This window comes from Drosophila melanogaster, chromosome 3L (assembly GCF_000001215.4).
Source record: "Drosophila melanogaster chromosome 3L".
Lineage (NCBI taxonomy): Eukaryota > Metazoa > Arthropoda > Insecta > Diptera > Drosophilidae > Drosophila > Drosophila melanogaster.
In genome coordinates this window covers 12,648,493-12,665,195 of record NT_037436.4, presented here as the reverse complement: position 1 = coordinate 12,665,195, position 16,703 = coordinate 12,648,493, and the positions used below count along the sequence as shown (strand labels likewise).

The 16,703-nt window shown below is 43.3% G+C and overlaps 3 long non-coding RNA genes across 3 annotated transcripts; 1 reads left to right on the top strand and 2 right to left on the bottom strand.

Moving 5' to 3' along the window:
* Positions 1 to 2,948: 2,948 nt before the first annotated feature.
* lncRNA:CR44552 (long non-coding RNA:CR44552) lies at positions 2,949 to 3,370 on the bottom strand. Its single transcript, NR_124910.1, has one exon. It is a non-coding gene; the product is annotated as a long non-coding RNA:CR44552 (long non-coding RNA).
* Positions 3,371 to 5,100: 1,730 nt separating this feature from the next.
* Positions 5,101 to 6,293, bottom strand: lncRNA:CR44553 (long non-coding RNA:CR44553). Its single transcript, NR_124909.1, has one exon. It is a non-coding gene; the product is annotated as a long non-coding RNA:CR44553 (long non-coding RNA).
* A 5,812-nt stretch (positions 6,294 to 12,105) lies between these two features.
* On the top strand, positions 12,106 to 16,289 carry lncRNA:CR43431 (long non-coding RNA:CR43431). The gene is made up of 4 exons (NR_048272.2): positions 12,106 to 12,359; positions 14,391 to 14,443; positions 14,498 to 14,618; positions 14,686 to 16,289. It is a non-coding gene; the product is annotated as a long non-coding RNA:CR43431 (long non-coding RNA).
* Positions 16,290 to 16,703: the final 414 nt, after the last annotated feature.

The window sequence follows — 16,703 nt, the reverse complement described above, 5'->3', positions numbered from 1 at the left end:
TTGTGCACATAGCGGTTGCCTGTTTTCGTTTTGCCTCCACTTTATAGTAGTTTTACGATGTTAATAGCGTTTTTGTCTGCGTCTTTATCGCCGCAACCCACACTCTGTTACCCCAAACGCTAGTTAGTCTTTGCTGACGATGATGACGTGACGAGGTCTGGGGTCTCATGGTCTCATGGTCTCTGGTCTCTGGTCTCTGGACTTTGGTGTTGGGTCTGGAGTGGGTTGAGGTGCCCCGATCTTGGAAACCAAGAGTGCTGCGCATGCGCCGTGTGCCGTTCCCTTAACCTTTGTGCGCTGAAATTTGGGTTAGCGTTTGTTTTGTCATAATAAACCACTAAAACGGGCATATAAAAACTCATTTTCCGCACCTGTCCGCCAAGGTGGGCAAACTCCGGTAGCAGCGGTACTTCAAGGGCTCATCCCGCCGCATGATTTACGACCTCCGCTTGGAGATCTAATCGTCCGACAATGGTGTGCCATTCATTGGCAATTGGCTTAATTGAATATATATATGTATATGCCTCTAACTTATTAGATGTTGCACAAATAAATAAACGGCCAGTGAGGAGTGTGATTGCTTGAAATAAGGCAGTAAAGCTGTCATCATAAAGGATTATCTTTGCAGTGCTATTAATTAAACACCTTGACTTCTCATAATACTTTATCGCCTCATTATAAAACAATCTTGCCTTGGTGATTATGAAGGGGTCATTAAATTAAATGTGAAAGATAGAATTGTATATATTCAAAATGTATCTCTTTGGACCAGAGAATGAAATAATATTTAACAAATTCATAAATGCAATTCAATCATGTGGTAATTTAGTACTTTTCCACGCCGCACGAAATTCCGATTGATTGAATATTAAATGGTGTAATTTCGTGTCCAAATTTCCTGTCACATTTATGATAATTTCGAATTTATTAATGACGAAAATACTTACTCACTGCTGTGTCCAAATATGAAAACAGTTTTTCCCGCCAGGTGTGATGGCTTTTATCATAGCGACAGGGCCCATTAAAGCCCAGTTCGATTCGGTCGAAGCTCTTGTTTGGTAACCAAAAATGTTTGCTATGCTTTTGGAACTGGGAAGGGGATATATCTTTGGTTTTCGGAATGGGCGGAGATGGGATATTTGGGTAAGGGGCCGACGACTAGTCCAAAGGCGACACGTTGCGCATATGAAGCGGGAAATTCAAATATGATATTCCCCATCGATAGATCGGGCGATCCGCATTGCGTCTGATTTTGGTTGTCGTCGCACGCAGTTAACAATCGCATTACAAACAGCAAATGTGTCAGAAATATTGTCGTGAGTCTTTCTCATTTGTTTCTGGTACAATGCTCGTAATTTGGGACTTAAAGAGCTTTCAATGTGTCGTTTCGGCGTGCGCCGATGGAATTTTAAATTAATTATTTCTTTGACCCCACACAAACACGCGCGATTCGTGCCATCGAGTATCGAAGTATCCAAGTATCCGAATATCTGGCCATCGAAGTATCTAAGTATCTGAGTAACCTGGGAATGGCTTGGCCGACAGCGCGTTACTGACATAATATTATTGTAATGTACCTCGGCTGCCATTCGATTCAAATGCCCGATCGATCCGCCGGATGACCGCTCTGTGCCACTTTCTGTCGACTCACGAAGACATGAGCATATTTTGTTTGTAATTTATTAATTAATAAATTATTAATAAAATAATATCGAACTGTGTGCCCCCACTCCAGCAGACCTCCAAAATCACTCACAACACATGCCGATTGTATGGGTATGGGTAACCAACCATATACCATATACTATACTATACACTGTGGGCAAGCTTAATTCGTAAGAAACAATTTGCATATATATGTCTTGTCGTTTCAACAATGGATTGGCAAGGTGTGAATTAATTTGCTCTGCACGCCAGAAGTCAGCCTGCTGAGCAGAAGAGCCACACACAAGGGACGGATTCCATCCTTCCGTCCGGTTTTTGGCCCTGACTTTGAACTGCTAACAGGGAACTGGGAACAGGGAAGAGGGAACAGAGAGCTGGGATTCAGGCAGGGCTCTGGGACACTGGGACCTCGTTTCTGCGAAAAAAAGCCCGCGTTTGGCATCCCCTTTTTACCACTCTGGCCGGACTTATCAATGACAAATCTCCAAAATCGTTTACTCTGCCTTTGCCTGTCAATTTGGCTGGCTGACACTTCCCCGGCTTTGAACACTAGAGCATCTTCGTCTTGCTTCTCGATCTCCAGTTCTCGAATCCCAAATCCCGAATCCCGAGTCCCGCATCCCAGTTCCCTGTTCTCAGTTCACAGTTCCCCAGTTGACGGTGTTAACAACCAGACAGGTTTTGCTGTACCGCCGCCACACATACCGCATACTTTTTTGTGTGATTCCTTGTCTCGACTCCTTATTTTCCCGGTGGGATTTGGTTGCCTTCATGAATGAATGAAAGGCAAAGCCCAAAGCCCTGGACCAGTGAGACTTGAGCCCAAAAAATCGTCAGCGGACAAGCGGAAGTTGGCCAGCGTCTTAGCCTCGATTGAGACAATAATCAAACACTCATGCTGCGGATCCCACTGGTGAAAGTGATGATGGTCGATGGGTGCGGAGCAGTGGAGTGTCCGTTCTGGACCACACACAGCCATTAGGTCCCAAATCGCCTTCATTTATTGAGCGGACTTTCGTTGATTGAAGGGGCTCTGAATTGTAACCCTCAGGGAGATGACTTTTGACTTGCTTGTGCACTGAGCAAAAATATTACAGGATTTATAATTGCAAGATATAAAGTAAAACCAATAATACATAATATATGCATAAATATTTATTATAAAGCTTAGACAATATGACGAAAGATATACGTTTTACTGGTATTTTTTTTTATTTTTGATCATAATTTGAAAATTATTTAATAATTTATATATTATTTACTTTCTTTGTGAGCTACCAATTCATAATTTTTCTCTCTGTTTACCAGCCGTTGAGTTGAACCACGAATTTGTCGCCTGCACGCCGCACTTATTGTGGCCCCTTTGGAGCCGGTAGATGATTAGATCTACTAGCTCCATTGAGCAAAAGCCAGGCCAAAAGCTAAAGCCATGGCCGAAGAAAACTCAGAATCGGAGGGAAAACGGCTCAGAGCCGTTGCAGCAGGATAAATATCGGTGGGGCCCGTTGTTGTCAACTCGGCCCGTCCTTCCAATCGAGACACATTTATTTAAGCCTCACGTTGCTCGCATTGCAAACGGTGATTGTCGCTGCCGCTTGCTGGCTTCTTAAATATTTCGCGTTTCGCCACCGACAAAGCTGAAATAAAAGCCAACTCGGAGGCAAGGAAAAGCAGAAAAAGGCAGGACAAAAAAAAAAAAAAAAATGAAATAAAATAAAATAAAACAGCGACACAGACACGCTGACAATCGAAATTCGAAATTCTGAATGAAGGCGCAAAGTAAAACAATATCTGATTTGAAGCATCCGGTCGCGATTGTCATTGCCACCTATGCCATGCCACCGACTTGGCGACACGCGCGGCGGTTGGAGGCGTTGGAGGCGTCTTTCGGTGGTGTCAACGCTGAGCTGGTTGGAGGAGCAGAAGGTGGCTCAGCAGGCGGGGGCCAGGTTCAAATGAGGGCCCCAAACTCACTTCCTGCGCTGCTCCGTCCGTCTGTCTGCCCATCTGTCCATATGTCCATCCATTCTGGCCATTCTGTTGCCATCCTTTTGGCTCTTAGCTGCTGCTGCTGCTGCTGCTGCTCCTGCTGTTGCTGTTGTTTTGCTGTCGCCATTGTCACTGCTGTTGTTGATGGTGATGCTCTGCCTTGCCCCCACCAGCACTTCCATATCCAGATACAGATACACATATATGTATATATAGAGGAGCAGGACCATAGGACCGGGCCCAGATACAGATACGGCGGGGCGAGAGTGTGAGATCAATCGTATTTGATTGCAGAATGCGCGGTAGGTAAGCGTTAACGACGTTTTTGAAGTCTCGCTGGCTCTGCTCTTTGGTTAGCCCGTTGTATTTCGAACATTTGCGATGCGATTCCATTCGATTCGATTCGATTCGATTTCTGTTTTGTTTTGTTTCTGCGGCAAGGAGTAGCGACAAAAAATTGCGACACGTTATTTCAATTTAAAATGTTTATAATTCAGTGTGTTCTGTTTTCAGCTTTTTTTTTTTTTTTATTTTTTGCGCTACCTCCTCGCATTCACGAGTGGTGCTGCTGATGCTTCTGCTGCTGTCGCCACTTTTGTCATGCTCGACGGGAAACAAAAGCGCTGGGAAACCGAAAGGCATCGAACGAATCTCATACCATCCGAACCAATCCAATGCAATCCAAGCCAGCCCAATCCAATCCAGATTCGGATTCAGAATCAGTTGCCGGCACAATGCCATGCCATTAGCGTATTGTATTTAAAGTTTCAACCTCAACATAGCCCGCCAAACTCCACAGTTGCCGCACAGTTGCCCATTCAGATGGCTACATTGTTAGCGTTTGCTTATTAAGTGTACGTATGCAGGCCTTTATATAGATTACCACATCATTTTGTTCCTGCGGCGTCTTGCACTCAAGATGCAGCTGAAAATGGAGCGGGAGCTGGCGATGGTGATGCCACAGATCGAGAGATCCTCAGATCCGGGGGCAGACGTGCTAATATCCAATAAATGCAAATTAAATGCACTCACGGCGCCTCCGCCAGCGGCACTTCACATCCAGATATCCACATCCACACAAGCACATGCATCAGGATGTCTTCACGGTTTTATCACTTTATAGTTGGCAGTCAACAAAAGGCTCTGTTCTCATCGGCTGCTCCTGCTAAGCGGCAACATTGTTTTCCTGGGTGGCCATCCTGACACGCAAAAAACATTTTTGTCTAAGGTTGTGTACACTGAGAAGAATGGTTGAATCGATAAGTAATAAATGACAAGTTCATAAGGTTATTAAAACAAAATAATATCTATACCAACACTTTCAATTACATTGCCAATTAAAACTATTTTTTACGAATAATATATTTTATTTCATTTATTAAAAAACGAAACCAAATCCAAGATTTTTATCGCCGTGCTTGGACCCACACACAGAGTGCGGAGCCTGGTCCATTAAACGGCAAATACATTTATGACCGTAATTACACCATAAAATTCAAATTATATCAACAGACCAAAAACCGCACATTGTGTCCAAGCCGTGACTCAATCTACCCAAGGAACAGAAACGGGAGCGGGAGCAGCAGCCTTGGGGCTCCATTCAGTTCCAGGGCTCTTGGCCTTGCGGTTCGCCGGCTACATGGAGTTGGACATGACACTGGCCATAAACAGTTGGCCAGGGCCAGCTGTGTGTGCTGACGGCTTAAAGGCAAGGCCTATTTAGCATCACCATCCATCGGCATGGGCATGGGCATGGGCATCTATGTTCACTGGACCACTCTCACTCGCTGCTTATTTTTGCTTAAGCAACTTGTAGGACAATAGTCGGGCTGTTTGTGGGTGGCACACGCCTCTGCCACGCCTCCAGAGCCAAGGAGAAAGTCATCGTCGTTGACTTGGCCTGACTTCACTTGGCCCCGGCCACGAGGATTATCCAGCAATGCTAAAAACTTTTTAGAAGTCATTAAAACCTTGTAGTGGTAAAATTAATTACTTGTAGTTGCAAACAATGTAGCCACGCCGCAGGCAACATTTCCATTCCATTCCATTCCATACCATACCGCACCATGGTCTTCTTTTTGTTTTCGGAGCCCCTTGCCTTATAGCTACTATATGTATGTATGTATATATAACCCATATTATACAGTTTGTGTTTGCCATTGCCGGCGAAGAAGAACAAGGTCCGAAGTCGCCAGACGCCCCAAAAAAAAAAAGCATTCCCGGGCCAGGCTAAATGCATGATGGTGAAAACATATTCACTTTGAAATTTATTAACTTTGCGTGTTTTGTTGAATTAAGAATCCGAACGTAAAAGTTTCGAAAATGTTAGCTAAAAGCCGTAGTAGTCGTAGACCCACTCAGCTCCTCATGCATATTTATGTCGCATTTCCACTGCCCCGCCGCGAAAAGCAATTCGCTTGGAGCGCTAAGCGACCGACTTAAAGCGCTTCCATTAGGCGGTACACACTTTCATTGAGTGATGATCGCCGAATTACGAATTACGAATTACGACCAAAACAGGTGCTTAATCCATGGCCAAACAAGGAAGCGATATGAAATTCGCATTTGGGCAGCTTGTTTAATTGGCGTGGCTATGTGCGCTCAAATAACTTGTTTTCGTTTGCTTTATATAAATACATTACGATCGGGAAATTGCTAACAAGGAATCATGCAACTTTGGCAACTAAAAGAATTAAGAATTGGGGAATATCGTTTGAATTCTTATAACAAATTTCTAAACAAAACAGCTATTTAGATAAAATATATAGGAATTTAATTGAAGCAACATTTTTGAAACAGCTTACTTTTCGCATTGATTTCGCTGACAAGTTACATGTGCCCAACTACTTATATTTAAATGAATTGTTATAGGTGGGCCCCTCGTCGCGAAAGTGCCACTTCCGCGTACCGCCGCGCTCCATTATCGATAAATGTTCATTACTTTCAATTAACGCTTCTTAATTGAACATGACGTATTTATGAGTCGAACAGCGACCAATCGCAGTGCCACAGGACGATTGCCGGCCGGGCGACAAGTGCATTGCGCTTAATTGGCGGCCAAAACCAGTGGCCAAGTACTGGCTCCATGGGGGCGATACAAAGATACACAGATACACAGATACACAGATACACAGATACAGATACAGATACAGATACATTCCGGGAGAATTGGGCGATATCGGGGCAGAGATAACTATAACTCATCGCTGCATCGCGGCATCGTTAATTGTTTATAGGCGACGAGGTAGCTGATGAAAAAACTGCAGTGGCGGCAAGAAAGCGACGAAAGTGCAAAACGCCATGAATCATATTTTTGTGCCAATTAAGCATGATCCGATGTAACGGCACAAGGGCCCACATAGCATATAGCATATAGTAAGCATAAGCAAAAGCCGAATCAAAATCACCAGCGAATGTGGAGAGAAAAAGCGAAATTCAAAAGCCATTGAAGGCATTCTTACACCAGGCCGGAAATCCAATGTAGACAGCATTGGCGACTGGGGCGTCGACAACGCCGTGGAAGCAGCGGCTTGTCCGTCCGTCCAATCTGTCCGTCCGCTGTCCGTCCAATCATCCGGCCGTCCGACCGGATGGGCTATTGGGACCACCAAAGAACAACAAAATATGCACACTTTCGACTGCAGAATGCGAGAATGCAAACGCTGCACTTACATTCGCGTTTGTAAATGCGATCGCCGATCATATTTCACTGCGCTCTCCCGCGATTTGCGCCCCTTTTGCTCTTTTTTTTTTTTTTAATTTGCTGCCTTTGTTTTTGCTTTCATGTGGGGTCCGACCCCACACAGAGTGTGTGTGCGTGTGTGTGTGTGCACATATCACAAAACTTTCGTTTAATTACAATTTGCATACGATTTGCATAGAATAAACCACTGTAATACAGGCGAGAAAATTAGCTCGCGCCTTTGAAGGTCGTGATCGCAGAATGACGCACTCGCCTAAAAAACAACGTGCGACATGTACTCATCAAATAGTTTGTAAAACAACAGCACTTGCTAAATTTGCGAACTCGAATTGGAATTGCAAAAGCCCTTATATACAGTGCGAAAAATATCCGCAATAGATATAGATTCTGAAAACGATTTCATTATGAGGTAAAAACATATTAAAATGTTTATAAGTTGATTATTTATGCAAGCAAGATAATCTGTAAATATTTCTACAAAGTTCGAATGGAAATTTCGTATTGACGCAGTGCTCGCCCATTAAAATAAATCAGATATCTTATGAGAATTATTCCTACCCCTATAAGCGAATATTTACAGAACAGCTGAAACATTTCCATTGATTTTGGCATAGCCACATTTAGCCAACCCCCATTTCATCTGCGTCATCGGAATTAATTCACAGCAGCAAACATACTCATTTCGATTTAATAACCGAGAGCTGCACTTCTTTCTGAATGAAAACTCAGCGCTGAACTTTCCGCAGTGTCGATGTCAGCAAAGTTAATTGATCAAGCCCCCCAACGAAAGTACAAATATACAAACACCGTGGCCCAAAAACGCTGAGATCGAGCTTCAATAGTGAGGCCAATAAAAAATTCAAAAAAAAAAAGTTCCTAAAAAGTGGCAATCCGAACGAGAAACGGAAATTGACTATTGGCTAAGCGACTGGACGAATATGTTTAAATATGACTATGGTAATCTAAGTAATTCAATTAATGAGAATGCATTTATCATTTAATAAGATACACAGCTCGCTTTTCTGCACTTTTCAATTAATTAAGCCGATAGCATCGGGCGGTTTAAGGAAATGAATTTTATCGGCTTATGCATTCATATTCGCCGCGATATTATATTATTAAATTTCTTTTGGGTAACAAAAGGGCGCCTGTGCGCCATCTTATCGCTGTCAAAGAAAGCCGCCACCGAAATCCAGACGGCGTTCAAAGTGCAGAAAGTTACGGATTTGTGGTTCTGACTCGAGCTCGAGTAGCTGACAGATACATATTTCAGCCAGCTGGAAATCCATAGAAATTAATTGCCGAACGTATGGACATGACACGGAAGATCACGAGACCGAGAGAATGAAATCGAACTATTAATCGGCGCACAAGAGTGGCAAACATCTATTAGGCGTTTAATTAAAAGTTTCGCATGAACGGTTGAGTCGCTTGCCTTTGTTGCCATTGCCATAGATAGTGGCCAGGGAGTGGGAGGAGGAGGCTCCTCCACCACACCCCTCCCTACCCCTAATCCTGTACTGTGATGCCCCATGTCCGATGTCCGATACTTGGACAGAGTGTCAAATTCGAGCATTTCAAGTTACCGCTTCAGATAGCGGCGAAGAGCAAACACAAATATTTGCCTACAATTACTTACCGGCCGGATAGATAGTCGATAGTCCGTGGTCAGTTGGCCGGATGAGACAATGGCTGTGGCATCGGTCTTGGTCTTCGTATCTCCGTATCTTCGTACTCGGCCCAGAATGTCCGTGTGTATTGGGCTATCTAGCCGATGGTCGATGGCCGATGGACGTGTCGGCGGAGGCGCTCCGAATAAATACGGCAATTAAAATCCGATGGACAGATAGTAGAGTCGATCGGAGCATGAAGTGGCTATGGCGACAGGCAGGCGATCAATACGCCCAACCACCCACGATTAAAACATTTATCCCCCTGTCATCGAATTCCTCAATTTTACACTTGAAATAAATATTTCGAAGTTTCAAGTAGACAAAGCATTCGACGTGAGAATAAGCTATTACTCTTCAATGAAACACCAAAGATGGAAGGTCATGCTGAAGATATTGTATCTGAAGGATATTTAAACACACAAAAGCAGTTCGAATTTGATTAAAATGTCGCCCTTTTACTTTTTCCACAAGCTATATATAACAAATGCCCTTCTGAAGTATGTGCTCCACACTTTCGTTAAAATAAATCGTCATTAAGCCCAAAGTGAAATTGATTATGTCGATGGGGGCAGGACCCAACCCCTTTTTGTTCGATTTCAATGCGGACAACGTCCGCATGGGCTCTTGCCCATGGAATCAACGTTAATTAGTGCCAAAGGATAGACGCTCCACATGCCCGAAACCCATCTCGAAATTGCAACACCTGTCCGATGGTCGAGCGGTCACCTGGCGGCGATGCGGAAAGTCAGTGACTATGTAATACACTGTGTTTTGGTCAGCCTAACCGCACGGACTACACTCATCCGATTAAACTTTTAAATAGATGTCAAACAAACTACATTCTGCTAACTACAAGGACTTTCGATGTCATCGTCCAGGTTCCACTCGCCAGGTTCGTCGATGTCTTAGGCCTGTCCGTATATCTATATCTCCACCAATGTATATCCATATCCACATACACATGCCCCCAGTGTCAGTCTCATCGGCGGACACATACCGTGTCCAGTGTCCTTGTGTGCTATCCTGGCCGAGTGTTGGCCATTCAACCACCTATGTTGCCGGTCGGTTGGGGTCGTGACGGACAAATGTCCGAAATTTGAAACTTTAAATAGCAGTCTTTCAAGCATGTTTTCGGAGAGTAAGTAGTCCGTGTGGTCCGTGGGTCAGAGGTTGTCTACCGGATTGGGGGGCGGAGACCTCTGATGATGAGCCGGGCTTGGAAATTAGTTCTGATTTACCACTGTTCCAACAAAATGTCAGGCGGTGTGACAAGGATTGGCTTTTTGGGGCACATGTCGCAGTCTGTGTGCGTATCGTGTAAACATTGCAAAGGACCACACCTGCCGAAACACGTGTACATAATTGAACGTGCTGGATAGTTTATGGAGCCTATTAACTAACTTTCAGGCACTGGGCTTACAATTTGTTTATGGAGATTATTGTAAATGAGCGTTAGAGAGCTTTAAAAGTTAGGAACTACGCCGTTAAACAAACACTACATAAATTTAATGATAAATATTATTGGTAACTTATGTTCCTTCTTTCAATATCCTTTGTTTTTAAGCTGAAAAATTTTTTATTATTTTATTTATTTTTTGTAATGTGCTATTTACGTTTTTGACGTGTATAGTTAAAAAAAAACTTTAGCTTAAAGCAAGGCAAACTTATTTACTGTAATTTTCACTTTACTTTGATTTTCCAATTGACACATCACATTCTTCTTCTTCTAAATGTCAAACAGTCCGCCGAGCAAGCTGTCGTTCACAATATTCACAACAAATTTATCTTCCCCCAAAACTGGAATATCAGTATCCAATGCGATTGGATAAGTTTGCCCTCTTTAAGTGACAGCTTCTCTTAATAAAAATGAATTATCCAACATCCAAAGGCGCGACGCAAACAATTTGTTTCGCTTTCAAATGAAACAATTAGACTCTAATTTTAGACTTGTGCGTTGAACAAGTCAATTTTGTATTCCGAAATATATTTTTTGGGGCGCAAGTGACAGTGTGTGATAACTGAAAAATAAATTGGAAGATACAAAGAATGGTTTCATCCCTTACTAAGAGCAGGGCCACATTTTTAAAAAAATACAAACGAATCGAGTTCACCAAGTTAAGTTAAATAATCATCATTGTATTTTTTAGGTTTACTTTACTGTAGTATAGATTGATAAATTAAATTGATAACAGTAGATATTTCAAATATTCTTCAACAAATATATATATTATTTGTATAAAAATAGCATGGATTGAAATTGGCATGATTTCAACGAGTTCCTTTTGCCAGCAAAGTTTGAGTTACTAATTTACATTTCGGTCAATAAAGTTCTTGACGTTCTTTGAGTCATATTTTTTAATTATATTAGTTTCCAAAACCATTTAGAAAACACTTGGTAAACAGCAGTTAAAGCATACACACGAGTTGACGAATTCGTTTTGCTTGGCGGCGCACAGTGGTTTCAATTGCCGCTTTGGGGTCATAAATCTGCGACGCAAAGTGACACATATCGCAGATCAATATTATCGTTGGGCTTTGGGCACTTAACCCCCGGTTACGAGCACACACATTTACATGTGTTTCGAGCGATTTCGAGTGTATACAAATGTCTCTTTCTGTTACGACTCGAATCTAATACACTCCCAGGATCCATTAGAAGTGCAAAACACCAATTAAAGTTTTGCACGGATTACCAGAGGAGTGCAAAAAAAAAACACAAAAAAGCAACCAGTATCGTGGTATTACACTCTATCGTGTTTGTATTCGTTGAGGGGAACGGAAAGGCGAGTGCGAGCGAGACGGTTGCCATCCTACAGTCGTCTCGTTCGCTCTCGTGCTGTGCAGGCCGCAGATAAATGCGCAGCCATTTTTTAACGGGCGGAGCCTAAATAACGGAAGCGCTTGGGACTTTCTGGTCGGGTGGAAATAGTGGGAAATTTTGTGTAGTACGGGAATTTCCCTGACTGATTAGCCAGCTGTGCAGAATCGCTGAGTTTTCCGTGAAAAGTCGAAGAGACTGCGCGCTTTTCGAGGCAATTTTCCCGAGGCAATGCATTTAGAAAAGTCGAACCATCGGCTCCGTGTGCAGTGCTTACGGAAAAGCTCGCGAAGTCCCCGAAAAAGCTCGGGAGGGAAAGCTTGTGCCGCTTTTGCAGATGCAACTTGGCAAGTCAAGCTGCTGCACCTACTACGAACGTTCAAAATGGCGGCTCTGTCGGCGAAATGCCGATAAATCAAAGTTTCTCATTTTAAAAATGCCAAGTGACCACCGCGCCATCACACAGCAGCGGGCACTAGAATAGGGATGGTACTTTTCCCTGACAGTTATGGTGAGTTTGGGTCGTAAAGAATGAAACTTATTTGTGATTTGGTTTGCTTTATTTTTCAATACATAATAAGTACTACAGTCCCACTTATTGGCTATCCTTAACAAAAGAAGAAAGTAAAATCTATTAGAAGATATTAATATATTATGTTGATCGTATGAGCCTCGTTTTAGTTAGCCATCATTTAGATTTTGTCCGCAACTGTGGGTTCTTTTGCGGCATCAAGTGGCTGGTGACTGGTGACTGGGGAGCGGCATTTCATCAGAGGGAATTAATCAGAGCAGATGAAGCGACAACCGAAAAATAACGACGCGGCATCTCCCAAAGAGCCGGCCGCTGCTTATCTCCTCAATCTGAATCGCCGCAGCCGGCTTTTTAGTGCGTGTCCCCCGATGGTTGGGACGCTCGGATGCCGAGATGCATCCCATTTGCAGTGTATCTGTATCTGTATCCGAAGGTGTGTGATCCGAGGAACTGGCGCTTGGAGGCGACAGCAGCGGAATGTCACCGGGGATCCGATCCAGAGACCCTCTTCTCACCGTTTTTTTTATGTTTTTGGTTTTTCGTATTTTTTTTTTATTTTACTGGCCATTCATATCCCCGAGCATCCATCAAACGCGCGCCCGTTCATGTCAAATTATAAAATCCGAAAAAATTTAAATCTAATTTTGCCGCAACGCCGGCCGAGGACCATATTCAAATAGCTAATGGATTTTACTTTGTCCTGACAAGTACAAGCCCATTTAATCAATAATTAACGTAATCCATCAAGTACAAAGTGTCAAATGCACTCGCGAGCGACGACGAGCCCATCAGGCCTAAAAGGATTTCCAGCGAAAAGCGCATCGCGTTAACAAAAAATCAAGTTGTCGCAAAGATACACGAAACAAATCCGCGCCCGTCCTGTCACATCTGCATGTCGAAAAACCAGCAGACCCATCAGAACCCAAGTTTATAGCCAAGCAACCCCTAATTTTAACCCCTGCCTGTGCCGTCTGTCACTCTCGAGATGTCTGGGGGGGTGGGGGGTGGAATAGGCATAAAGCAGCGGCGGCAGCAGGAGCAGCAGCTTATCTAAGCCGAAAAGTCGACCCTGATCAACCACTTGCAGAGCAGACCCCTTACACGTAGATAGCCCTTGTTGTCCAACTCCAAATGGGTATCAAACTACAAATGTCCATTTTTCAATTTACCTGGCCCTTACGCACTGCGTACCACTCCCCCGCACTTTCCCACTGCCACATTGAATCTGAAATGGAATGATATACGGACAGGGGACGGGAAGCGGACAAGCATACGGACAAACAAACGGACAAACACCCACCGAATCGCCCTATAAATTAGCCCTCGGCCGTTGACCAGTTGGTTTTGCTGGCGGCCAAAAGACCGTGAAATTTTCCCAATATGCTGCGTTTTATTTGCGTTTCCCGCCCTGCACTCATCCTCATCCTCATAGCACTGGCCATATACCATATATATCCCATGCCATATCCCATATCCCATATAAATTGGGCATTGGGAACTGTGAACTGGGCACTGCTCGCATTTAAATGGACAGCCCGTTTGACGTATGAATAAATTATGTTCTGGCCCTCGGAGCCCGCACGATCGATTCTTCGGCTAGTTAACATAATTTTTAAAGACAAAGGCTACGCTCCACATATTATCCACGGCCAAAAGAAAGGGCAAGTTGACATCTCTGCGCTTCGATGGGGGAAATTTATATGCCGCAATTTGTCAATTGTTGCAATTTATCTTTGTGTGCTCGCATCTATTTATACAGTTTTATTTCCCAAAGAATAGCCCCTCATAAATAATTGAAATGTTTGTTTATATATATTCCTGGGGAGTGAGACTGCCGATTAAGGATTTGAACATCAGGTAAAATGATAGCAATGGAATTATGCATGCAAAGAAAGCCGTACTTAAATGGAAGTTTAATGAACTGTTCTTAACAATATTCAGTATTGAAATATGTGTGACTGGATCACAATATAAAAATCATATTTATACTTATAATATATATTCTTGCAGAAACATGACGACAAGTGCCCCACTCAATCATCAACAAACAAGTCGTGTTAAAGGTTTGTTAATGGTTCAAAAACTGACTTCGAATTATAATCTACCTAATATTTCAGTGACTTATCCTTTCATGTATACATTTCCCTGAAATTGCCTGCCTTAAAGGGGATGCGACCCGAGGCACTCAGCCATCGAAAAGTTATTGCAACCCGATCCTGTGTCGCTGGATGTACATAAGTAAATGAGCTTTAAAATAATTTAGCTATCTCTTAAGCACATGTGTTTGTTTGTTTTCCATTCCCAGATACCAGATACCAGATACCAAATACCAGTTCCAGTTTCCGCCGATCGAGTCCAAGTTCATTGGGAATAGGGAGTGTGGAATGGGCGATGTCCGGCCTGACGTTTATGAAAAGCCATCGCAGCATCAAAGCCAATTAAGATACTGGTGGACATACATACAAGCTCTAAAGGAATACGCGGCTAATTTCTGCGACAAAGCCGACAAACGATCGAATTCGAGTTGGAGATGGAGAGTCTTGGGGCACACAAGAAGAAGCGGCACTTTTGTCGCAAACACAGGCCATAAAATTAAGAACTCTGATTGGTAACAAATGTTTTTGTTCATTCGAGTGATAAAAACGTAGCGAACCGAAAAGATATAAAGTTCTCTTTAGTGTCTTGCCAGTGCGGCGATGATAAAATATTTAAATGAGCGCCGAAATGGTAAGGTTCTCGGCTTTGGCCCTGCATTCGATGGGATCTGCTTGGATCGAAGCGGACATTTAGGAAATCAGAGGGCCAGACCGAAAACCTTAATGGCCGCGCACACGAACCTGGCCAAACAAGCCCAAAAAACAGTGGGCCTAAACAAGGCCCAAGGGCAAAAGTGTGAAACATCGAGCGGCGTAACGCCAATAGCATTCGTCGATAACCACTGTGTGTCGCCGAGTAAGACGGTCGGCTGTCATGATTAAACAAAAGTCCAATGCCAGCTAGGATATTAAATTACAGACCATAACAGCTAAGGACAGAGGTAAGGACCCATTCCGGCTTGCCCCTTTGGAACCAGCCGACGACGTTGACCAAGCCCAAAACCCAAACCGAAAATCCAAAATCCAAAAGCCAAAAGGCCTGCTGCAGATACGAGAAACGGCCACGACAAAATCATAAAAGGCATAAACAGTTGTAAAGACCCAAACCACAAAGGGCGTAGAATCAAAATTGAGCACTAAAACGTTATCGAGGTCGGCACAGATTAACTAGCCTTTTTGCTGTTGACTTCGGGATGGACGAGGGACATACGGACAAGTGGACATACATACGAACAAACGGACGACATTCAGGCAGGTAGTTCATTCTGAAATATCGAATGCATCTTAAAGATACTTGTGCGACATTACGATCATTACTCTGTGTAACAGATATACACTTCGGATGGGTGGAGAGAAGAGAGGAGGATGGGAAAGATGGCATGGACTGCAGACAGATCGACCTGTCGTGTAATCCGGTCCTGCCTGGCAATTATAACCATATATAGCCCCCGCTGGCGACGGTGCCGCGTTGACGACCCACAACCGAGTTATTGTCCAAAAAAAATTGTCATTCACAACTGTCTCGCCGATAAGAAACAATTATCAGGGGCAAAAGGACGGCGGTGGTAGGAGCGATCACATTGAATGGCGCCAGTTTCACAATGAATCTTCACGGAAAGGACTAGTCTTACGTTAAGATTTCGTCATGCCCTTTTTAAATGTAGGTTACATAAAAATATGTTTATGGGTATTATGTTATGGAGAGCGGGAATGACTGCTACCGAGATCTTACGACGTGGGAATGAGATTACAGGAGCCTAATGGCATTTGTAATATTGCTAGATCAGTTTTAAAATTCGTTAATCTTTGAAATAATTAACTGTAGTCCGCGTTTATGTAATCAGTATCCCAAAAGTATGCATGCTTCGTAAGCAAAGGGATTTTATATAGCTATGCTATCACTTAAATAGGTTAATCTGGTGCCTTATAACACGGCGTTAACTTTTCCACCCCAAATTTTATTTTATGCTGCACCATCATCGATTGTGGGAAGTGTCCAAGACGCACTCGTCCTAATGGCAGCCCTTCAAGGAACATAATTTACTCCACGTGTCGGGGATTACATATTAACTACGCTACTGTTCTCATTTGGGGGGCGTGGCACTACAAACGTCGACTGTTAATCTTTAGCTGGGTGGATAGGCATTTATATAGCTATTTAAGGAAGTGTGTGTGTGTCACGTTTGTTTATATTACAATCCTGGTTGTTGCCCTGTTTTTGTTGCAC